The 25,541-nt window shown below is 38.8% G+C and overlaps 1 protein-coding gene across 1 annotated transcript in view; it reads left to right on the top strand.

The window, feature by feature from the left end:
* Tmeff2 (transmembrane protein with EGF like and two follistatin like domains 2) overlaps positions 1 to 25,541 on the top strand; it is a 261,295-nt gene that overhangs the window by 109,457 nt on the left and 126,297 nt on the right. The gene's annotated exons all lie outside the window — the stretch shown is intronic.

Raw genomic sequence — 25,541 nt, 5'->3', positions numbered from 1 at the left:
GTGGGTGTGTTCTTGTGTCCTTGACACCTCCGGTTCCTGCCATCCTTCTTCCCCCTTTTCTGTGGGGTTCCCCAAGCTCTGCTTAATGTTTAGCTGTGGGTCTCTTCATCTGCCCCCATCAGCTGCCATAAGAAGCCTCTCTGATGGCTTCTGGACATATTTTTAAAGGTATAGAACTTCACTTTTGGATGCCAGCATTAACAAACATCGTCAGGGAAATTGCTATGTAGGCACCTACCTAGTACAGAGCATGAGGGTTGGCATTTTGTGTAATAAATGTTATCATCTGATGATGGAGTAAGACATACACTGAAATAAATATAAAGATAGGCTAAAGCATGCATCTGTATGACAAAGAGTAACTGCCAATCAAGGGATACCACAGGAAATTTTACCCTCATTTAAATAAGAAATTCATACTAGAGTAAAGCAGGAATCTCCTAGAGCAGAGCCGAGGTATGGAGTGGGGCTGCTGTGGACCTCCATTTCAAATCCCAGCTGTACCACGCTCAAAACATAATCTTACACATGACTTATTCTGTGTGTGCCAGTGGGAGGAGCAGAGCCACCACGCTCAGTTCTTTTACTAAGTAATGAGAGCAATTCTGAAACTACTTGGGACAATCCCTTGCATAGAGAAAGCCTCAAATGAATGAATTAGTTTCTTTTTCTAAGCCCTCATTTATATAATTGTTTTACATTCAGTTAGTGTATGTGTGTACTTGTGTGTACCTGTACATACACACATGCCTCAGCACACGTGTGGAGGTCAGAGGACAAGTAACAGGGATTGGTTCCTTCTTTCTTCCAGCTATTGCTCAGGTCCCCAGTCTTGGAATCATGGGCCTTTACTCTCTAAGCCATTTTCTTGGTCCCACACCCTTTAACTCTGTAGTTGCCCGAGTTAAACCCCAAGTCAAAACTAACTCCTATAACTTCATAAACAGGGCAGATATTCCAGATAGGAATGCTCACATTGTAGTAAAAAGGTGTGAAGCCGAAGCATGGACACACAATAGGGGCTCTCATGGAGCACTGCGTCTTCTGGATTCATGGATTGATGATGACCCCTCGTGCTTGAAAACTGATCTCTGAATACTGCATGAGGGGGGGCCACTGTGGAGTTTCTCTAGTACTTGACTCTGAAATAACTTTTCTCCATATAAGAGCCAAATTAATATAGTGGAAGGTCAACCCGGTTCACCTCATCAAGGATTTGTAACTGCTGAATGCCAGAAATGGACATTTTTCCTGATCACCATCTGCATTACCCTTCCAGAAGAGAAGGCCAATACTGTTACTGTCCATCTTGATGCTTCCACATAAACAGAAACCTTTGGAGATTTAGTACCATCTTCCTGAAGGTCTGGACCACAGCCCTTTCTAAAACCACATGCACAGAATTGATATGTTGGTGCTAGGCTGCCGGTTACCATGTGAAATGAATTTGCCGCATGTTGGAAAGAAGGCAGTGATGTAAACCACCGAATAAAAAGGCAACAGTAACAACAATGTTGCCTTCTTCATGTCTCTCAGGTAGATTCAGTTACATGTAAATGAATTCAGTGTAGCTGTATCTCTCACAGATTTGTGTGTCCCTAAAGAAAGCATTCTAGGGCCCAGTGGGAAACAGTGCTTACTGTCAAGCCTGACAACCTGAGGATGAGCCCCAGACCCCACACTGTGGAAATAGAAAACCAGTTTCCACAAGTCGCCCAGTGACCTCCAGTGCCTACTTGTCCTGGTAGGCATGTAACAAACACACACATGCATGCACACACGCACATGTATGGAGAGTAAATTAAAAAAACAAACAAAGAAACAAACCTTTAAAAACAATAACAAAAAGAAAAACCCAAATGTTCTAGGTCTCCAGAACATCACCAATATTAGATGCGAGAGCACAGAAACTATGTAAGACTTCATTCACCAAAATAAAATCACCAATCCAAGAATTTCCTTATCGTGGACATGTTTCAAAATATAGGAAGTATAACCTGTGAAATAAACTGTCCTATTTATCTTTCTAAAATTCAATATTCTTTTCTCTATAATTGAAAACATATTTCATGGTTGAAAATAAGATATGTCACTTAACAATTGGATAAAAATGGGGCATTAGGAATATCTGGGTTAGTGCGCCAATATAAATAACAAAAGGAGTAAAAAAAGAACCAAATCTACCTCCCTGGAACGTTCTTTCCCTATAAAATTTTAGTAAATAACTAAGCAATATAGGTTTGATTTAAATGTTTATTCCAGAGTATAAGTTATTAGAAACTTTTTGTGCAGGACAGAGCTTGTCCTAACAGAGACTGCATGCCCATGTACAGCAGCCTAATGCCTAAGAAGTTGCTGAAAAGTTAAAATAATTTCACAAATAATAGGAGATTCACAAAGTTTCAATGGTGTCACCTATTCGTTTGGCTTTTGTTAACACTGAACACTGGGTGATTGTTTTAGAAAACCGTAGGGGTAAGAAGACAGGCAGGTTATACGTGTAGCGTGTGGATAACTACCCCTACTCAGGTGTGCCAACTGGGCTCTATGCGGCTAAGAACTCCACAGCCACCAATGCTCTTAGCAGAATGGAATGCAAGACTGAAACAGAAGTATCTGGCACAGGTGAAAGAAAGGTGGTGAGTAGGAAGAATAAAGAATTTCAAATTCGGGGGCTGGACAAATAACTTAGTGGTTAAGCAGGCATGCTGCTCTCCCAGAGGACCTGAGGTCGGTTCCCAGGACCCTCCTGGCAGCTCACAAGTACCTGTAACCCCACCTTTAAGGGTCCCAATGCCTTCTTATAAACTCTGCAGACACCTGCACTCATATATGCAGACTCATACACAAATACACTCATGTGCACATAATAAAAATGAAACAAATCATGTTTTTTCTTTTTATTGAAAATGGATGTTTCCCCATGTAATATATGCTGGTTATGGTTTTCTCTCTCTCTGCTTCCCTCAGTTCCTTCCCACCTCCCATGAAGATCATAGCCTTTCTTTCTTTCTTTGGGGGGAAGCAGGCTTTTAAGGCATAAAAATATAATATAATATAATATAATATAATATAATATAATATAATATAACATAATGAGGTAAAACTAACACATTAGAATTTGACAAAACAAACAAACAGAAGGAAAAGATCCCAAGGGAAGGCACAAAGAAACAGAGTCACATTTGTTCCAACATTAAGGAACTCCGTTAAAACACTGAACTGGAAGCCCTAACCTATATACAAAGGGGCCTCGGCATGATACCTTTCTCTGCTTTTTCAAATACTTCTATGAATAAAAAAATACCCTCCAATTCTTATCATGCTTCATTGGAAAAAAAATAAGAAAATAAATATTTTCTAGAGTTGTTCCTCATAGAATTTCAAGGAAAAAAGGCAACTTCAAAAACAAATAATACAGGTTAAAATTACAGAGGCCCACTCTTTCTTTTTATAAAGCTCAGGCCGAACCCTCAATATTTTCTTGGTTGTGTTTCTCCATATAGCATGCCCTAGGTAGGCAAATAGAAAGTGACTGAATTGATTGAAAGTGCTGGGCTTCCCTGACACTGAGACAAGCTTTGCATCACCCAATGCCCCCTGGCAATTTATTTTTTGTTTTGTTTTGTTTTGTTTTTGCAACAGTTGTAACTCCTTGATTCTTCGAAAAGCCTGGTATTCTATCACAGTTAACTCAGTAGAAATTAAATTTCAGGGATATGAATTTAATAAATTGTCATATCCTTTGTCTGATTGTTTTATCTTACTTAAATGAGAATTAATATGGCTAGAAAGAAAGGAGTTCCACCTTGTGCCTGCTTAGAGGGAAGTTCACTATTAAAACAGAGGAAGACACGACAGCAGTCCTGATGAGACCTGATAGACTAGGGTCAGATGAAAGGTGAGGAGGACCTCCCCTATCAGTGGGACTGGGGTTGGGGCATGGGAGGAAATGAGGGAGAGAGGGTGGGATTGGGAGAAGACAAGGAAGGGGGACATAGCTGGGATACAAAATGAATAAATTGCAATTAGTAAAAAAAATAAATTAATTAATTAACCTAGAACCCCTGAACAGATATAGCCCATGGCAGCTCAGTCTACAAGTGAGTTCCCTAGTAATGGGAACATGGACTGTCTCTGACATGAACTCAGTGGCTGGCTCTTTGATCACCTCCTGGTGAGGAACAGGGGGCAGCCTTACCAGGCCACAGAGGAAGACAATGCAGCCAGTCCTGATGAGACCTGATAAGCTAGGGTCAGATGGAAGGGGAGGAGGACCTCCCCTATCCTGGACTTGGGGAGGGGCATGGGAGAATATGAGGGAGAGAGGGTAGGATTGGAAGGGGATGAGGGAGGAGGCTATAGCCAGGATATAAAGTGAAGAAATTAATCAATTAAAAAATAAATTAAAAGTGGGGAAGAGCCTTGAACTCATTGGCACAGGAGACAACTTTCTGAACAAAACACCAACAGCACAGGCTCTAAGAGCAAGAATCAATAAATGGGACCTCATGAAACTGAAAAGCTTCTGTAAAGCAAAGGACACAGTCATCAGAACAAAATGACAGCCTACAGACTGGGAAAGGATCTTCACCAACCCTATATCTGACAGAGGACTAATATCCAGTATATATAAAGAACTACAGAAGTTAAATGGCAAAAAATCAAGTAATCAAATTAAAAAATGGAGTACAGAGCTAAACAGAGAATACTCAATAGAGGAATATCGAATGGCAGAAAAACACTTAAAGAAATGCTCAACCTCATTAGCCATCAGGGAGATGCAAATCAAAACGACCCTGAGATTTCACCTTACACCCATCAGAATGGCCAAGATGAAAAACTCAAGTGACAACACATGCTGGAGAGGTTGTGGAGAAAGGGGAACCCTCCTCCACTGCTGGTGGGAATGCAAAATTGTACAACCACTCTGGAAATCAATCTGGTGCTTTCTCAGACAACTAGGAATAGTGCTTCCTCAGATCCAGCTATACCACTCCTAGGCATATATCCAAAAGAGGCTCAAGTACACAATAAGGACATTTGCTCAACCATGTTTGTAGCAGCCTTATTTGTAATAGCCAGAAGTTGGAAACAGCCCAGATGCCCCTCAGTGAAGGAATGGATATACAAATTGTGGTATATCTGCACAATGGAATATTACTCAGCAACAAAAAACAAAGAAATCATGAAATTTGCAGGTAAATGATGGGATCTGGAAAAGATTATCCTGAGTGAGCTATCCCAGAAGCAGAAAGATGCACATGGTATATACTCACTCATATAGACATATAATATAGGATAAACCTACTAAAATCTGTACACTTACAGAAACTAATCAAGAGGAGGACTCTTGCTAAAATGCTCAATTCCTATCCAGAAAGGTAAAGAGGGTGGACATCAGAAGAAGGAGAAAAGAGGGAACAAGCCAGGAATCTGACACAGAGGACCTCTGAAAGGCTCTGCCCTGCAGACTATCAATGCAGATGCTGAGACTTATGGGCAACCTTTGGGCAGAGTGCAGGGAATCTTAGGAAACAAGTGGGAAACAGTAAGATCTGGAGAGGACAGGAACTCCACAAGGAGAGCAACAGAACCAAAAAATATCTGAGCACAGGGGTCTTTCCTGAGAGTGATACTTCAACCAAGGACTATGCATGGAGATAATCTAAGACCCCTGCACAGATGTAGCCTATGGCAGTTCAGTATCCAAGTGGGTTCCATTGCAATAGGAACAGGGCCTGTCCCTGACATGAACTGATTGGCCTGATCTTTAATCACCTCCCCCTGAGGGGGAAGCAGCATTACCAGGCCACAGAAGAAGACAATGCAGCCACTCCTGATGAGACCTAATTGACTAGGATCAGAAGGAAGGAAAAGAAGACCTCCCCTATCAGTGGTCTTTGGGAGGGTCATGCATGCAGAGGGTGGAGGAAGAGAGGGATTGGGACAGGAGGAGGGAGAAAACCACAGGCGGGATACAAAGTGAATAAAGTGTAACTAATGAAGAATATAAAACAAAAACTACTGCAAAAAAATAAATTAATTAATCACAATAAATAAATATACTCATAACAAAACAAAATTAATTTTTAAGAAAACTACTTCTGTATGAAATATGTATTATGCCCCTGTTTCTAGGCTTGATCCTAAGTACACAAGCATCTCTGCCTTCAGAGCAGACTTTCAGGCTGCGTGGCACAGCATTGTGTCTGCCCTGCAAGCCTGAAGTTAGCTGTACACCAAACTGCTGCTAGAAAAACAGATACCACTCTGCTTTCCTGTTATTTATCTGCATTTTGGATAGACACCCCGCTAATACATCTTAAAATACCAGCCTCAAGACGCTCCGTTTTTTTCTTCACTATCAGAACAAATTTCTGTTCCTGTAATATTCACATTTCATCTTCCTAAATATGCTTCAATGAATGAGAAATTTAAAATACTTTTATTCAATGAACACAAATTATAAAAAGCAATTTTCTGTTTCAAGATTTTTTTAGATACTTCCTGAACTTAAATCAAATATTTTACAAAACAATTTTGTGCAATAAAAAGCAGCAGAGGCGAGATTGGAAAATCCGTTTGGATATATAAAATGAGTACACATTGGATATGTCAAGGAGATTACAGGGTTCATGCTCTTATTGAAGGGAAACATGAGAGTCACAGTACATCAGCGCCCACCATTTTAATTTGCTGTATTGTAAGTCTGTGCAGCTGCAATGAACCTAGAAATTCCAAATTATTTCGAGTCTGCTGCGGTGATATATGATTTACAAAAGTGTCCAGGAGGTGTGGGCTACATCAGCTTCTGGGTAACACTAGGACGGGAGGATAATCAATTTGTCATAATGTGGCCTAATCGATGTGAGTTAATATGTTCTAATTCACATTCATAGTAAATAACTGGAGAAGAGTCTATTGTTTAGCCATTTGTGAAATTTTGTTTCTCCAGTCTCTACTCTGCCACTTCTATTGTCATATGCTTTTGTGAGGCAAAAGTCAGGTCTGGGAATAACATTAAAATCTTTAATAAGGGCAGTTATTGTGCTTTATATCATCATGATATTGGATTTTAAACATCTATGCATTCCCCTCGGCAGTATCAGTGCACCATGTATGTGCATCAAGCATGAGTTCAGTTTGAGGCTGACAAAGAACTGAGGAATATGTAAGGTCTTTATAAATCTAATAAACAAGTGTGGAATTTATTTTTGAAAAGATGTTTCAAGTTTGAAGATATAACTGTGGCAGGTAAAATTTTAGTCTGCAATCTTTTATTCATTTGCAACATTTTGGGTACAGTCTGGTACTACAGCAGAACGATAAAGGGACTGAGAAGATGAATTTCTATCCTTTATTAGATGTCAGTCTAGATATGAAAGGCAGATACACAGCATTGCCCCCAACATGGCCAACTCAGATCCAGTGTTTTTATTTCATTTGGTCTTATGTTGCTTTATGTGAATTGAGTACTTTGGGTAGGTCTTACATTGCTATATGTGTGAGTTGAGTATTTTGTGTAATACACATTGATAAAAATGTACAAGAACAAATGTGTGTTTTAGGAGGGGAAGATAAGGCAGGAAGAAAGTAGACCTGGGCTAGGAAAACCCTAGTCTTCCAACTATAATGCATAGTTGACACTTGTGAAAAGAATGAAGAAAGGGAGTGCATGGAAGCAGAGCAAACCTGATACTGAAGTGCAAATCGAGCAAAGACTGGGTGACAGAGTGTCTCCATAGCTAATGCTCACTAGTAAAAGCTTGGGTTGGGAAGACGTGGCTGACCTCCACAACCCTGTCATGCCCAGCCTTTGGCTGTGCTGCCCAAGGAGATTGTGGTTTGTGCCTAAAAGCCAATGTGAGCAGGAGGCATTGGCAGGTAGAAACTCTCAAATAATTGCCCATTAGGCAACGAAAAGATAGGTTATTTAGAAATAGAGATCTGATATGGTTACCTCCAGCACTGCATTACCATACATCAAAGAGAGAACGGGTATTTAAGAGATATGGTTGCTGTGTGCACAGAGACAGAACGTGGAGAACTGACATTGTCACTGGGTGAATTCTACTAACCAGTCAAGAGGATTGTTAAGAGGGCAGCAGTGTAGTTACTGTGAGTTTCAAAAACACTGATAGACCGTTCTTCAGACATGAACCTGCCCTGCTTTCTATATAAAATATTTATCTTTATTCATTGCTGCTGCACCAAATAGAGTTTATTCAAGTCTATTATATAAAATTTCCCTGAAACATTGAGAAAGCTCAAATGAAGGTCTGTTTCCTAAATCTACACAAACGCTTGTTAACACAGGGTTAAACCGTGTTACTCTTTGTTGATTTATGATATTAGTTGGGGCCTTTTCAATACCTGTTTTTAGTTCCCAAGTAATTGACACAGATACCTGTTGGATTTATTCAACAAGCTTGAAGCACTGTAACTGGGCAGGCATGCATCTATTCTAACCCAGTTATGCTGGTCTGGTTCCTCCCAGCCATGTGGCTTTTACTTGCCCTCCCAGTCTCACCCTGGTTGCATCTTCTCCATCTTTGTCCTCATGGTGAACTCCTCATGCAACCTCCTCGTGTGCCTTCTCTCTCCCTCTTTCTCCTCCTCCTCTTTCTCTCTGCCCCTTGGGCTGGGATCAGAAGTCCAACTTTCCTATCTCCTCTGCCCAGTCAGTGGCTGCTCAGCTTTTTATTAACCAATCAGAGATAATTGGGGAGTATTGTTTACACAACATTGACACAGAAGATTCTTCAAAGATCATGACAATGCCCATGTCTGGACTGCAACCTGATCTCGGGCCACAGAAATGAGCATCTGAATACACAGACCATCTCCCAACAAATCTCCTCATCCTTGTCAATAGCACACCTGCAATGCTTCCACAGTGTCATCTCTAGTGCTGTTGAAATCCTATAACTAGGATTAATTATAATAAAATAGGATACAATTGGTTTCAGGTATAAAGAAATCAGGAACTGGGGTACAGCTCAGTGGGAAAGTGCCCAGGTTTGTCCCCCAGGAGAAGAGCAAGAACAACAGTGATAGATTGACTCATAGCCATTCCCTAGAAGGTAAAAAGCCATCAACTCTCCCACCTGAGTCCTCTATGAGGTTAAAGGCAGGATCATTTCATCTGTTACATCTAACCTTGTAGCATCCCACAGTATGTGTTATGCTGATTTTTCACATGATTCAATTAAGCCTGGAAGAATTTGGTAACTAATCAAAGACAAATTAGGACAAATAAAAGGTAGTGCTTATTCAGCTAAGTCTCAGGACCCACTGCTTCTCAATGATGTATGAACAATGCTTTGAAACGGTCGTTTTAAAGTGCTAGGGCCTGGTACAAAAGAAGATAACCAATTTTAGACAGACATTCTAACTTTTAACTTTGATGTATTTCAGAATGTTGGGGGGTCTGGTTTAATGCAAGAATAGTTACATAATGTTTCAAAGTATATATAGTGTTAAATCCCATAAGAAATCAGAAAGGCACACTCACATATATGAAAGTTTGTATGTATAATTCATGTAAAATATATACATATATTCATGTATGCACACATGAATGTAATCAAACCTGAGAAAACAAAAGTTAAACATCTTTTAAAGCTAAACATCTGCTACAAGCCCTCTGCCTTCTCAGCCAGTGTTATATGATCTTCATTTCTCATTCCTAGCCTAATTATTTCTTGATATAATGATCAGATATTAGAAGAAAGGCATCCTTGGAAGGTTGATAAGTCATCCAGAAAATTAGATTAGAGTGATCAAACTATAATGGTTATTGTTACTCATGATAATACATCACCTGAAAAGTTGGAGGAAGAAAAATAAATTGGCATTACCGAGCAATTATACTCATAGTCGTCCATGGTAGATTTTACAGATGATCACTAGTTATGAATTCTTTTCCTATCTAAAACTGAAGATTTTCATACATTATAGCACCGTTATTATAGTAATCAAAGCTCGTTTATTTGATCATCATCATAATGGAGCACTTGAGGCACTTTCTCCTTTGCTAATTGACAGTTGGTCAGTTAAGAGGTGCTTTTCACAAAATCTCCAATAACCCTAAGGGTTTGAATTGGCTTATAATAAATGCCTAAGATGCTCCTCTGGTTTCCTAAGTGCATTTGCTGAAACTCTCGGCGGCTGTTTTCCACCTTCTGGTCAGGAAATGCCTTTGATCTACCGTCCAGCTGCCTTGCACATGTTTCTTTCTGTCTCAAGCATTGTAACCCTACTCATCAGACAATGACACATTACCATTTACTTATCATCTTTGGATGCCAGAATCTGCTTTAAACAAAAAGAAAATGCGGAGAGCAGGAAGAAGGTCAAACTGAGCCTCAGATTGCCTTATTTGAAGAATTGCAGTAGGTGATGTGTAGTCAGAATACCAAAGCTTCAGCCTGATTGTCGCTTCCACCTTAATTGCACACCTAGGTTCCTTCTGTGCAGACCTTTGGCTCAGTTCCTGCGCAAGTCTGTGATGGAGCACCCAAGCCCAAAGGTCCAGAATCTCAACATCAGGAATGCAAAGTCCCTTCAGTTTCATTCTCCTGCTCCTTTCAGCTTTCATGGTGGTAGTTGGAGGCAGGAGTGAGAAGTGAATTGGACTAAATAAATAAATGAGGTTGCTGGTTTTAGCAAAGTGTACAGTACACAGGGTTAATGTATTTAAATATGTTTAAAATGTTTTCCCATTACAGTGCAAGGTATGTCATATCAGGGACTTGGCTTTGCAACTCTCTTCCCTTCCCTAGCAGTTACATGTTCAGTAAATGTTGATAAAACCAATGGATACGTAGAGAGGTTGGGCTAGCTCATTAGACTAAAGTTTTATTATAATTCCTTAATGGCCTTATGTTTTTCTAGTAAGTAAATATTTCGAGAACTTTTTTATTTTTGCTAACTCCCATATGATAATGGGATATGACTCTGAATATGGCTAATTCAAACCCTTGCAGTGATAGCAGAAGAGAAGTGTGGGAAAATAACAACACATTATACATTTCATAAAGAAATATGCACAATAACTGTTTTGGGTGATCTTATTCTTTCTTTTTATTCAATTAATATACCCTAAGTTCTGTGTGCTACCTACTATGTGCATGCTAAGACACAGAAAGATATAATAGATCTTGTCATTGAGAACCATGGGGAGGCTTGTTACCCACTTCCTTCTGTTTGTTCTTTGACTCCCTTTATTTTTCCTTTCTTTTTGCTTTTATTAGTCCCCTCCTTCCCTTCTCATGCAAAAAAGCTTAAATATCATCCTTTTTTCTCCCTTTCCCATGACTCCAGTTAATTTGCAAAAGTCAGCAACTGAGAGTCTTGTCTCCAGCTGATGTTGCTTCCTTACTGTGTGTTCCAGTGTTCAAAATAAATATTTTGCAATTAGGCTGAAATATGTTAGTGACAGCTGCAGAGGCTGGAGGCTTTTATTTATTCGGATATCCATTTATCTCCCAAACACCAAGGTAATGGCAGACCCTCAGCTCATCACTTCTTCTAGATGTGCACACATAATTAAATCTCGATGTGCCTACATTTTGCTTTAATCTCTCCTCCTACTGCAAGTAATGAGAGGCTCTTGGATGTAACTTTAGAAAGCAATTCTTCTAGAAGTTTTTTGCTGCTCAAATGAAATGTGTCCTATTACAAATAACACACTGCCTGGGCTCCTGTGTTGACTTCATTTAAACTCACCTAGCTCAGCTTTTATATGAAAGAATTGGGCTCCTGAGCAAAGGAAGCATCTTGCAAGGGTATACATAGTTTGTACACTAATAGCGCTGTAGTCTAGGCACAGTAGTTAACCTCAGCTGATGAGGTATGCATGCTAATCCAGACTGTGGATATAATTGCTGGTGGAGTTTCCAGAGTTTTGGACAAAGAAACCAAGGATGTCCATTGCAGCCACATTCATTCTCCTGTGCCCAGTGCATTCTTTCTAATCTGTTGTGCTGCAAGTCGCAGTAATGTTGATGCTCATTGTCAAGTTATTTAGGGAGTTACCTAGGAAGGGCGATGTTCAAGCCATTGACATATGGTTTGAATATGTGTTTTATTTATGTTTTGTTAATTTATTAATCAAGGGTAATATATACAAAATAGATACACAATCATATCACATAAAATGGCCATGATTATATATTCTTTTTACTTTGTGGGAAGACAAAAATGCCCATCCTGCTATCACTTGTTTTTCCTAGAGTGAAGGACTCTAAAGCAAATGTGCAGACTTATTCATGAATACTGTTGTTACTTGTGTTGACTTACACAGCACATGGGCAGATTGATGGGATTAACTCTGCTGGTGGAAATGTGGGGTAGCTAATACAGCCATTACCAGCTTACCTGTCAGAGGTGGCCAGCGCAAGTCAAAAACTACGATGTTAGCTGTATTCATCTTAGTTCTTGTCAGTTGTAACGACTACCTAGTAACATACTAGATATTGGACAGCACAGACCAGATGGAGAATTTTACACCTAGTTCTAAAGAGACTTCTTTTACAATAGAAAGTTAAAAAGCTGTTTTTACTCAAATATTAACCAGTGAGGACACATAACTAAATATAGTGGAGTCATCACCGAGTCAGTAGTTACAAACCATCCTAAGATCCTCCCACCAAAGCCGTTTTCTATGCTGCAAAGATATTCTTGAAAGAAATTTATAGACAAAACCTGTTTAATGTCCAGCCTTTACACTGCCTTTCTTGCTCTGTGCGTCGGTGTTTTAGAATAGGTGGCTTAGAGTATTAAAACGTTCACGGTCATGACTAAGGTGGTTGCGAACCTCCCTAGGATTAGAAAAAGCAATGTAAAGCAAGCTGATGCTCACACCTGAACACAACACACACAGGACATGTTCACTTCTTGACTGGCTCATCAGATGAAGGATTGGACGTCTGAAAGCAAAGGCATGAGGTTACTATGGACACCTACTCAGCAGGCATTCAATGGTTGACGCATTTGATGAGTGATCCCTATGACCCTCTCATTTAAGAGTTATGTTGCTGAGTGCTAAGAAACTGTCAGAAACCCTTAAATCTTGTTTTACCACTGAGGTTTCATGCATTCTGCAACAAAGGGCATTTTATGTTTGATGCCTCTGTCTAGATAGAGGTAGGTAGGGGTATTCATAAAAGATGCAAATGCTTACAGTCACAGTGATAAGAACCCAAAACCTATGCAGTATTTAGCAGGAATGTTTTAGAAACACCTTACTCGCAGTTTTATTGTCTTTTGTTTCCCAAAGTTTGAGCTGTGGTTAATGTATTATACATTGAGAAGCCCATTAATCTTTTTATTAGCATTTGTTTTCTTGTGTTTTCCTCAGAGACAAACCAACAAATGAGAAATGTTCTTAATTTGATCTCTGGAGTAATCATAGGTATGGATATTGTATCATTTAACAGATGTGCTAAACAAATGAGTAGGGTTTTAAATGTACATTTCTACGCACCAAGAATGCAACTGGCTTCTTAATTGTGCTCAAGTTTGAAGGCTGAATTTTATTTCTAATCTGGATGAAGTTTTCTGATCACATAGAGTTTTAAGTTTTTAAATAGGAGTTAAAAATCAATATAATTTTTCTTAAAAATAAAAAATAGAAATCCTCCACAGCTGCATTTAAACTCATGTTAAACCTGCTTTTAAAAACATACTATTTAAGTGACACTTTTGGCTCCTTGTTTCCACCCACAGAGTTCTTACAAACTACAACCATTTGCACTTGGAGACTCTTGCCATGGGCCTCCTCCAGGTGTAACTGATACAAAACAGGGAGCGGTCTTTAAAACACATATTATCCAGTAAATAACTCCTCCCAGAATGAAATGTTTTCCCCGTTTTCTTGCGCCACTCCATCAGTATACAGGGAAGTCCCCATGTCAGCCATATCAGCCCCTTTAGAGTAAAGCAAAGGAGGGTGTTTTGTTTGAACTGCTGAGCATGCAGTGTGGGAGCAGTGGAGGGCTGAAACACTTGGCAGGAAATACGGCCCAAGCTTTTGATGTGGAATTTAACAATGGAGCAGAAACGTCTTCAATTTGAGCTCCTGACTTTGTTGGTGGAGGTATTTCTTTTTTTTTTTTTTCAATGCAGTTTATTCAGGAACCTTGAACAATCATCTGACCCTGGGGAAAGCCAGCCCACAGCTTAAATAGCCTCTGGGTAGCCAACCCCAGTGTGCCACGTGGGTAATGCAGATAGGTCCACATACATGGAAGCAAGCCAGATTCTCAGCCTTAGCCAAATGTGGAGTTGTTCGTGACAGAGAGCACTCACCATCGGGAAGGTGGAAGGCGGAAACCAGCTCCATCTTTAAGGCGCGGCATTACGCAGCTCTCTACAGTTACCCCTTTTTGTTTTAGACGCATCAGGCAAGAGTAGAGGTCTGATCTCTGATATTAGAAATAAATTGGGACTTTGTACCAATGTTCATTTAGGTGTCATCCACCCAAAGAGCATCAGACCCGTCTGATACGGAAGGTATTTCTTGATTGGAGGTTGTTATCCTGATCAACGGGTACAATGCAGGGAAAACAGGATTAGCCTCAATATACTAACTCCTGCAATCAATTCTTTTCCTCCCTCTACTCTTCCATCCCAAAATAGCTGCCTACATGAGTAGTGTACACAGTTTCATCATGTTACGGTGTGGAATATGCTGAAAGAATGACATCCCAAACCTGAGTAGCATGCACACAACAAAAGGTGTTTATTCCACAGAAGTCCAGCCTGTATGGATCAACATCCAGGCAGGATACTCACCGCAGATGAGCAGAGAGGCTCTGTTTAGAGTCAAGTAGGGGAATTTCAGGAACAGTTAGCTCATGTTTATTTTGATTGGCATGGGTCAAAAGCAAGGGTAAAAGTGCATTGAGGATTGGCTAGGCTGTTTAGTGCTTGATTAGAGGCTGGGGACCCTCCAAACTGGTTCAAACCAGCCCAAACTCTTAGGTTCCTATGGAGCTACATTACTCTAATAAGGGTTCAGGGACTTCTCAGACTAGTAGTTAATCAACCTTATCTCTCCAGGCCAAATATCCTGACCAGGCCTGTTTCTGTGTTGTTTTTGTTTGTTTGTTTGTTTTCTTTTTCCTGCAAATGAAATTTGTTTTTTTCTGAGGAATGGAAACCTCAGACCTATTCTCTCTCAGCAAGAAAATGAAGCCTGTCACGCAGTTGGTCAGGCTTATTTAGGCAGGCCCTCTCAATCAGAGCACCACTTCATAGGCACAGAGTTCAAAACTCAAGCATGGACACAAAGTCAGTTGCTGCTTATCTGTAAGGGTCCAAGGATCACTGAAAAAGACCCCATACTCAAATAATATGTAAAAGCAAAGAGCATTTATTCTGCAGAAACAACAACATCCAGGGGTCGACCGTTCATACAAAATGTTGACCCCGAAGTGAGCTTGCAGGCTCTTTTAAAGGCTTTAGGGGAATTTCTACTGTGGCTACGTGTCTTCCTTTGGGATTGGCTGGTGTCCGAGGCTATGTGACTCTGATTGGGATTGGCTGGTGCCCATTGAGGCTATGTGACTTTGATTGGGATTGGCCCTCACTTTAAAGAGGGCAATGCCTCATAGTAGGTTTGGTCCTCTCAATTAATACTTCACAAAGCCTTAAGTATTTCATTTCATTAACATTTTCTTTGAGTCACACTCCATCTTTATAAGGAAAAGAACTTTTTACTCATCTTGTCTGATCTAAAAATATGGATCTGCATTAAGAAATGTAGGCAGCATTGGAGAAGAAAATAAAAGCAACAACATTAATGCTGTGTGGTTATAAATTGGATGAGAAAGCAAGGGTGTGTTTCAAAATAGGGAAAAACAAACACTTTTCATTTGAGGATACCCAGTGTCAGTTAAAACGTGGTCTTTATGTGAAGTCTTTTAAAGCACTGGAAGTTGTGTGTGCAAACAGAGCTTCCAAAGCACTAGGGATTCTAAAGATTTCCTGTGTGCCGTGGGCTGTTGAGTAGCACAGAACATTAGTGCATTCTTTCAGTTTGACAATATGAGCTGTGCTAGAACAATAAGGCCAAATGTTCTCAATGTCTCAGCAGTTTCTTCCTGGTTTTCCACAGAAGAGCGACACACTCTCCTTGGAGTTTTCTTCCCTTTTACTTTCCATCCTCAGACAAGAATAGAAGACTTTCACCTTTTTGTACTGTCATTTTAAAGCCACTATCAATGTCATCAAGCAACAAACTGCTTTTTATCCTTTTTTAGACAGACTCTAATACTGTAGCCCAACATGGCTTCAATTTCATGGTGGTCCTCTCTCAGCCTCCCCAGTGTTGGGAGTGTAGACTGTAGCCACCACAAATGACATAAAACACTCCTTTTTAAAAGGTGTTTGCTTGTGTTCCCTTTTCCTATGCTTCATAAACTGTTGAACTCCACATCACTGTGATTCTACTCCCAGTTGACTCAGTTCCCATAGTCTCTAAGTGAGAGTCAGCTTTGGGAGATGCAGAAACTAGAGTTGCTGGTGAAACTGAAACAAGACAACAAAATGCACCCCCGTGACTTTTACCCTTTCTCCCTAATGCTCAAGTTGCGCTAGCTTTTGCAAGGGTTTTCAGTAGCAACAAGCATCCACCTGAACCTAGTGACTTAGAAGTACCGAAGTTCATTTCTTACACTCTTTACATGTTCACTGCAGGGGTTCAGGTGCTGAGATCAGCTGGCATTGTCCACTGTGGTCACTCGGGGCCATGGAAAGATGTTCACTGAGTCATTGACTTTTTATGTGTAACCAATACATTAGTACAGCTGGTCAGTTCTCCTCAAGTGATACTTTTTACTGTTCCCTGATATGGCCTCAGATTTGTCCTCCTCTCTTGCCACTCTCAGGTGCTCTTCACAAAAGAGGGACAGAGTACCCTGTAGAGCCTGCGACCTGTAATGAAATGCTGTAGCCCGGGTCTGACCTGTACCACTCTGCTCAGAACATCCAGAAAATGCAATAGTGGCCTATATGCAGGAGTTAGCGTACAGCTTCAGCAGTGAGCACCGGGGCGACCTGATCTTTCTTCCTAATGCTGGCTTCACAGTGACATAGACTCCCCAATTTTAATTTAATCATCTAAGCATGCTTTGACTCAAAGTTCACAGATTCTTAGATTTCACTCGAGGGAGAGTTTTGATCGTTAAGATATTTGGGGACAATGGGAAAACCAGATAACTAATCAAATTACGAAAAGACAGAAATTACGAAGAATGTAGATAACTGGTGGAGCGGAGATGGATGACATAGCAGTGAGGAACACTTAACTGCTCTTGCAGAGGATGCAGGGTCAGTTACTAGAACCCACATGGTGACTCACAGCCACCTGTATCTCCAGTTCCAGTAGCTCTGACGCCTTCATCCGACATCCACAGGGGCGCACATGGCACACATACACACATGTAAGCAAAGCAATACTACTCATAACATAAAATAAATATGAAAATATATATTTTTTAAATAGCATAGCTCAGGATACAAATACTAAGAACACAAACTAGGCCTAACACAGTAGTGGATGAAGAGAGACAACAAGGCCATCTTTCCTGACTGTGAGGTGCCACCATTATGTCATATTAGTTTGAATCAGCCTTAGAGGAGGAAGGAGTCATCTTTCACAGACAGGATGTCAGCAAGGGTACTTCCTGGAGACACTGATAAGCCTAACTGAAGCATAAAAGAGCGTGCCATGGCCTAGAGAGGAGAAGAGAGTTGTTGACTTGGGACCAATTGTGAAACTTCTTGTGTAAAAGTTATTTTTTTAAGCAACAGAAGCTTTGAATTCAAATGGCTTCCGTCTTAACTACACTGGCATTTTTAAGATGCCATTCACATGTCTACTAACAATATACAATATTGTTTATGAATGCTTTTTGCCTCCTAAACAGCAGCTAAGGTCTTAAATTTGAGCAGTCACTGAGTTCTAAAAAAAACTGTGCTATATTTTGTTATTTACTCTGTCAGGGCAGAGCATGTGTTTCCATAGTACAGGTGTCCTAACTTTTCTAATGTCTGCTTCTTGCATTTAATATATGCATCGATGTATTTTTATTCACTCACAAGCATATATCATATTTTGGATCTGAAAACTTCAAAAGCTGTATTCTTCAATTCTATAATTTTAAAACAACTGTGAGACATAAATACTAATTGCAGTACCTGTTAGATCTGGGGTTATGACAACTGCAATTTCCCCCAAATGTGAAGATATCACTTTTCCAAAGCCTGTAAAAATATGAAAAATGATCCAATTCATCATCTTACAGCTAACATACATGTAAATGCTCAACGTTGAAGTGTCTATAAATTTTGATGCAGATCTGAATGAAAGTAGCTGGCTTGAAAAAAAATATCATGTTTCCAAAGTTGGCCTCACAGAATTAAAAAATAAATAAACAAACAAACATTGTCAGCTTTATAAACTTCATCGGCTTCTTCTTGGATGACTTAGTCACCTCATGGCAACAAAACCCCTTCTAATATCCATGTCTTTTCAATACCTATATAATTTTTACAACTATTCTTTTCTTTACAACTTTAGGCTGAGCTAAAGATTCTGTCAATGGCTCAAAAGTCAATCAGCCCAGTCAATTTCTAACCTATTATAGCTCTTTGAATTCCGTAGATTAGTGTGTAGACTGCTTTAGTTTACATTTTCTTTCTTTTCCAGGTTGTGTTAGAGAGTCAAGTTTTCCTTAAGATCTCAAATACAATAAATTTGACCATCTGGATTATACACTTAAGAATACATTCTTCTTGTTGTTTGTCTTTATTCATATGTTGATTTGAATTAATGCCTATGAGAGCTTTTATCTTTAGTTCTGGATCTGCATCCCTTAGCTGTTTCCAAGGAGGAGCAGTATCAAAGAGGGCCCTACCAGTTCTCCAGGTAGATCAGTAGTCACAGACTGCACACCAGTGATTATGGGGGGAGTATAAACTAGAAGTGGGATTGACAAAAGGGATTAACAGACTCAAATGACTGGAGCCAAAAGCAGAGAGGAAATTGTAGGAAGAAAGCAAGATCTCTCAACATAGAATAAGCAGAGGTCGTGAAAACACTATATTCTTCTCCTAATGTTTCTAGAGAATGGGTCATTTTACTTTCAAAACCCAAGGGCTCCATCATTATAGCAGAAGTGAATGGGAAAATATTACAGGCAATTTAAAATAATTGTTGCAGTAGCTGCCAGTTTTATAAAGTGCTCTGACCTCTCAAAATTGGCTTTTTACCATTATTCTTTTATTTCATTGGCCTACTTATACTAAATAAGTTATGTGCTTAAAGAAGACTTTATCTTTATAAATTTTATCAGCAACTTTCTTATAGACTCAGAGGTTAGATGATGACATTTTCAGGGTAACAGTGAACAGCAAACACCGGAAGGAGGAAAGTTCTAAAAGAAGTGGAAAAGTTTTTTATTCCATTCTTGTCTTCATCCATAATAGAGAGAAATCTCTTTAATGCTTGTTTGCAGGTCCACTGAGCTATAAAGAGCTTGGATTTGGAGAGTGTCTACCAGTGACTCTTCCTCCATTTCTCTGACTCTTCCTTCGGCCTTGTATTTCTTTAACCAAGAAGCGTGATTTGGATACTTTGTTGTAAGACCTCCTCTATAAATTTATCATTTCCATGTATCTCTTTTTTGTCATATTGCTTTAAAATTGTAATTTTTTTTCTACACAAAAAATTTTAATTCGGCACCATAATAAGTTTGCTTACAGGTCTGAAAATTTACACAAGAGATGCTGAGCCATTTGGACTTCTTCCGAAGTCCTCACTTGTAATGAGAGAATGACTTTGCTTCACCTTCAACACTTCCTAAATGTTAACACTTTGGGTGTCAGAGCAAGTTAGAGAGTGCAAAGCATTGGCACATTTCCCTGTTTAATCCTCACTCCAGCCTGTGAGCTGAGCAAAGCAGCATGTTGTTTTATGACAGAATAAATCTGGGTCTGGAGAAGTAATCTGCACACACTCTCCTGACTCTCTTAGCTATAGGCCTGAATGTCATCAAACAGGTAGACCACACTGTGTTGTTTCCAAATTTGAGCGCCATGATCGGATTTTCATTTCAGTAGGGTACGTGGGGTATACATCTACAATAGGCAAGTTCAGGACCATAGAAAGTTACACTAAAACTTAGGTAAAATGATGATATTTGAAGTAATGCAATGGTAATGGAATTAGAAAATAAGGCATAAACATGATCCATGGCCATCTGCTAGATTATGAAGCTCTACTAAGATTAACACTAAGTGGGTAAAAGCCAATGCAGGTGACAATTACTCCATAAATAAAGGGAAACATCTGTGTATTACAAAATACAATTATACTACTAACATAAAACGTGAGACTAAAAACTACAAAAGTATGCTTTAATAAACATATACCTTTATTCATTATATTTACTAATTATAAAAATTCATCAATAAGGCAAATTTGTTGAAAGACATAGAAAGACTTCAGTCTTACTTTAGTCACAGTCATTCTCTTGAAGCGTTTTACATCTTTGGCCTGTGACTGTAGCATGTTAACTGATGACCATCCTAGACAGACAAAGTACAGATAAACTTTCTAGCAACAAGACCAACCGTTCATCTTCTGTTTTCAGTGGCAGTTCCTCCCCACATACTTAACCTTTCCTACAGAAAACACGACCCTAGGTCTGCGACCAGCACTGAACTCTCCCCTAATCCAGCCTCCTTGGTGGAACCATAGTTCTATAACCACACGGCCTTCTCTACTGCCAGCATTTGAACTTCTCTGTTCTGTCTTTCCTCTCGATGTGAACCTGTGCCTCAGATCATTCGCACAGCAATCCTTGTCTTGACCTGAAATAGTCTACGTCATGCCTCATTCTCTGTCCATACAGTCACCCACATTCATTGTTTCCAACAAGTAACTTGTGGGATTTTTAGTTTCTTCCAATCAAAATTTGGTGACCTCAATATCCTATAGTACCCCCCAGACCAATGTTCATAAATCATTGAAAAAACTGAATTCTTTATCTTTCCAACATTCATTAAGGAAAAATTGAAATCCATTTAAATGAATATTCATAGGATGGCTTGTATTAATTATACATTGAATAATAAGACTATTTTTGTTTATAATTACCATATAATTGATATGATACCATTTCATGAAGTTTGGCATAGCAAGTAGCTCCAAGTAAAATCTGCTACATATTGTATCAGACTGTTTGTTTCCTGCCTGTTTTCCTGTTTTCTTCCTTCCTTCTCTTTCTTGATTTCTTTTGCCTCTTCTTTTTTTTTTAAGTAATTGTCCTTACTGCCAAGTCAGATACAACTGAGTTATATCAGTCAGGATTAAATTGGCATAGAAATATAAATAAACCTCAATAGATTAGCTCTGTATTACTCTCCTAAGTTATTTTTCATTGTTGTGGAGAAGACAAACTATGTAATTACTAGAGAAACTTTTTCAAGTCCTAACAAACTAGCTTAATTGTGAAAAACTAAAATTTCTGTACTGGCGTCTTCTTTTAAGCCTTGACTTGTTTCCTGGACTTTTCAAGTTGCTTTAGAAAAAGTACTCTGTGTGAGTATAATTTTAGCCATCTTTAGTTTGGGGTATTTGAACTAATTAAGATTTCATGTGGTGGTATGTCTGCAAACTCTATGGGGATGAAGACAATAGATTTTCCCCATAAAATATGAGCACATGCTGAAGTATGACATGGATACCCACGGAGAATTCCATTGTACTAGTTCTGCGCGAGCCAGTCGTAGAGGCTCTCCTCTCCTGCACTTCAAAAGAAAAGTGTTTCTTTTTATTATTTAAAATTCGTATTGGGATTTCCAGGAGAAGACTGAAAAAAGAAAAGAAAGATCATAGCTTGTGGCTCCAAAACAACTTAGGAGTTCTCAACCTCTAGGAACTGCTAACAGCTCCCATGCACCCTGTGAACAGTTACATTTGACTCGTCCACACATGACAGAAATGCCTGAGAGGCAAACTGACCACAGAATACAAAATGAGAAAGTCTTAGAAGTTAAAGAATGAATGGAGACTCTCCATAACTGTCCTCCCGATCTGTAACTGGAGTCTGTCCTCTAGTAGAGGGTAAACTTAGTTTGGCTATTTTTGTGATGAGGACATCTATATTTATAAAACTTATTCAAAGATAAAAATTATTCTTTGCAATTTTAGAAATGATGTTAATTATTATGGATATGTTGAATGAAATATTTCATCAACTCTATATATGAAAAGAATGAAAAAAAAAACCCTTCAAAGTCTACCAAGAATTACTTTGGTATCAAGTTCCTATTGACTTTAAATAGAAAGAGAAAAAAAACATTGCTATATGTGTTGAAAATATTCACATTAGGGTTTGCATAAAATGTATCTAAAATTCAGTCTTTTTTCTCAGCTTCATAATAACTTGGGGGATTCGCATTTTTAACTCTAAATCTTTTTTTCTTGATGCTATCTGATAATTAAAGGGATCATTTTCTCTGTTTTACACCCAATGCACAGAAGGTTTTTATTTGTTTATTATATTATTTTTAATGTGAATGTTATACTTACATAATAGACACATCTTATATGTGGATCAAAAATATGAACTAAAGCTGCGTGGAGGAAAATAGAAGCCATACATTGACTGGCAAAGTTAGTATTATCTTGTAAGAAAATCAAAATGCAAGAGAGGAAACATGCTTTAACCATTATAGAGCATATGCTGGCAATAAAGGGAAATGATAAAAGGTACAAAGGTGGTCTAGGAGAAAAATAAGTAGGTCTAGAGTTGTATAGATAAGGAAAGCAAGCAAAACCTGAGGTATAAAAATGCTTGTTTCTTTGGAATTTATTAATAACAGTAGCCCGTGATTTATTAGTCTGTTTCCATAGGTAAAGCTACACTTACAAATGACTTCAGACTCTCAGAGGCATACAGTGTCATATGGCATATTTCTTCCTTCTCTAGCTGTGGTCAGCTGTGGTCCTGTCCCATATATCTTCTCATTCTGGGTCTAGCTGAGAGAATAACACATATTTTATAAAGTGTCTTTTTATACAAACAGAAAGAACAAGAAAATACAAATCCACATAATAGCTTTCTCACAGCTTCTATTCAGTGCTTTCTCAATTACTCTCACATTTCAGTGCCAGCTTGTGTCAAAGGCAAAGTGTAGCATTGTAGAACTACAGGTCAGAATGCTGTGGCATGAAGCATATAATCCTCTCATTATGAAATGAGAAAGATATGATTTTACAGGAGTGTTTTCCATGTAGAATGTGTACTGTACGCAAATCTTAAAGAGTTAGGGCATGTCTAGGTCAGAAGTCAACTCTTTAGGAATAATCGACAGAGCTTTAGTACTGATTTTTTTGTTTTCTTGCTTGTGAAATTAACAGAAAAGAGCAAGATGTCCATTAAAGTAAATTTCCACATATTCATAATTTTTATCATAAGGGTACAAATAAAATGTCTGATCATAACAATAAAGATAAGGAGAAAATATTAAAAATGTATTTATGATTGATAAAATTAAGGACAATATGACGATTATTTAAAGATACATTTTACCATCTCAGAGTACCTACCAAAAAGATGACATAAGGAAATGCAGCCTCTCTCCAAGAATCATTAGATGAGATAAACTAAAAAAATATTATAAAATTATCAATTCATCAATAAATAAATGAAGAAATATTGGAGCAGAAAATGAAGAAGAGGGACGCACCATCATGAATGGAAATATGAATCAGCCTGGTCTCAAAACCAAACATATGAGTCAGTAAGTCAGAATGAACACTCAGGTTTATACAAAATTACTCAAACTGGTTTTAAAAAATGACCCAGATGTATGTTGTTTACAAGAAATACCTTTTAATACACTTTATAAAAAGTGAAAAGGATTTTTTAAAAAACACGTTAAACAAATGGAAAGGAAGAGATTGGATGCAAAAGCATTCAAACAAAGCAGGAGTGTGGTGGTAGGAGTATGAGAATCAAGTGACTCATGAGTGGAGACTGTCACCACATCCCAGAAGACTAGTCAAAAGAGCTTCCAGCATGAGGCAGAGTGGACGAAACACAAGAACAAGAAGCAACCTTGCCATCACCATGTGGATTTCAGTCTCTTTCCTCAATAGTAACTACAATAGAAAACAAAATCTCAACATTTATAGCCACTGAGCAGCACCATCGGTCCGTCATGAGCTACTCAGCAGCGATAGGAAATTACTCCCCACAAGAGCAACATACAGTTTATAAGAATCAAGTTATAATTTCTAAGATGCCATATGAACTTCACCTGGAGCCATAAAACAATATACAATAAATTTCAAAAGATTAAATAATAAGCCTACCCATGAAAAAAGTAAATTACAGAATGTAGTACACCAAAAAGAAAACAGGAATTCTTTAAGATGCTTAAATATTTGGATGTTAATGCAAAGGTTAGAGAATAAACTTCAAAGGGCTTATTCTTATAACAAAATTTTTTAATTTTATTTTATTTTATTAATTACACTTTATTCACTTTGTATTCCCTCCAAAAGACCCTCCCGGTCCTACCTTCCCTACCCCTTCTTCACGCATGCCTCTCCCCAAGTCCACTGATAGGAGAGGTCCTCCTCTCCTTCCTTCTGATCTTAGTTTATCTGATAGACTAACAAAATTTTTTTTTCCTTTTTTTTATTTTTTATTTTTTTTATCAGTTACATTTTATTAACTCTGTATCCCAGCCGTGTCCCGATCCCTCATTCCCTCCCAGTCCCTCCCTCCCTCCCTCATCTCCACCATGCCCCTTTCCAAGTCCACTGATAGGGGGACCTCCTCCCCATTCATCTGATCCTGTTTTATCAGGTATCTTCAGGACTGGCTACAAAGCCCTCCTCTGTGGCCTAACAGGACTGCTCCTCCCTTCGGGGGTGGGGAGACCAAAGAGCCAGTCATTGAGTTCCTGTTAGAAATAGTCCCTGTTCCCCTCACTTTGGGAAACCAATTGGTTACTGAGCTACCACAGGCTACATCTGAGTGGAGGTTCTAGCTTATATCCATTCATGGTCCTTGGTTGAATGTCAGTCTCAGAAAAGACCCTGTGCCCAGATATATTTGGTCCTTGTGGAGCTCCTATCCTTTCCCCATCAGACTATCTCCCCTTCTTTCTTATGATTCCCTGTACTCTGCCAAAGGTTTGGTCATGAGTCTTTGCTTTGAAAACACTGCTAGTTAGAGTCATAACAAAAATTTTTGAGAGAAATACAAAGCTAACAAGATGTGTAGAGTATAGGTAATGCAACCTTTGTTGGGAAATTGTTAGACTTAAATATCTCCTTTAGAAAATAGGAAGGTGTTAATAAATTTGAAAAATAGTGAATTATCTCCTAAGAATGTAGCACCAAGGAAATAACAGAAATAAGAACAGAACTCAATAGAGGGAAAATTAAATGTCATTATGCAAAAAAAACGTCAAATTTATCATAGAAGTTAGTCCGGCACATCTTTAAT

This window comes from Meriones unguiculatus, chromosome 15, assembly GCF_030254825.1.
Source record: "Meriones unguiculatus strain TT.TT164.6M chromosome 15, Bangor_MerUng_6.1, whole genome shotgun sequence".
NCBI lineage: Eukaryota > Metazoa > Chordata > Mammalia > Rodentia > Muridae > Meriones > Meriones unguiculatus.
This window is presented reverse-complemented; position numbering and strand designations above follow the sequence as displayed.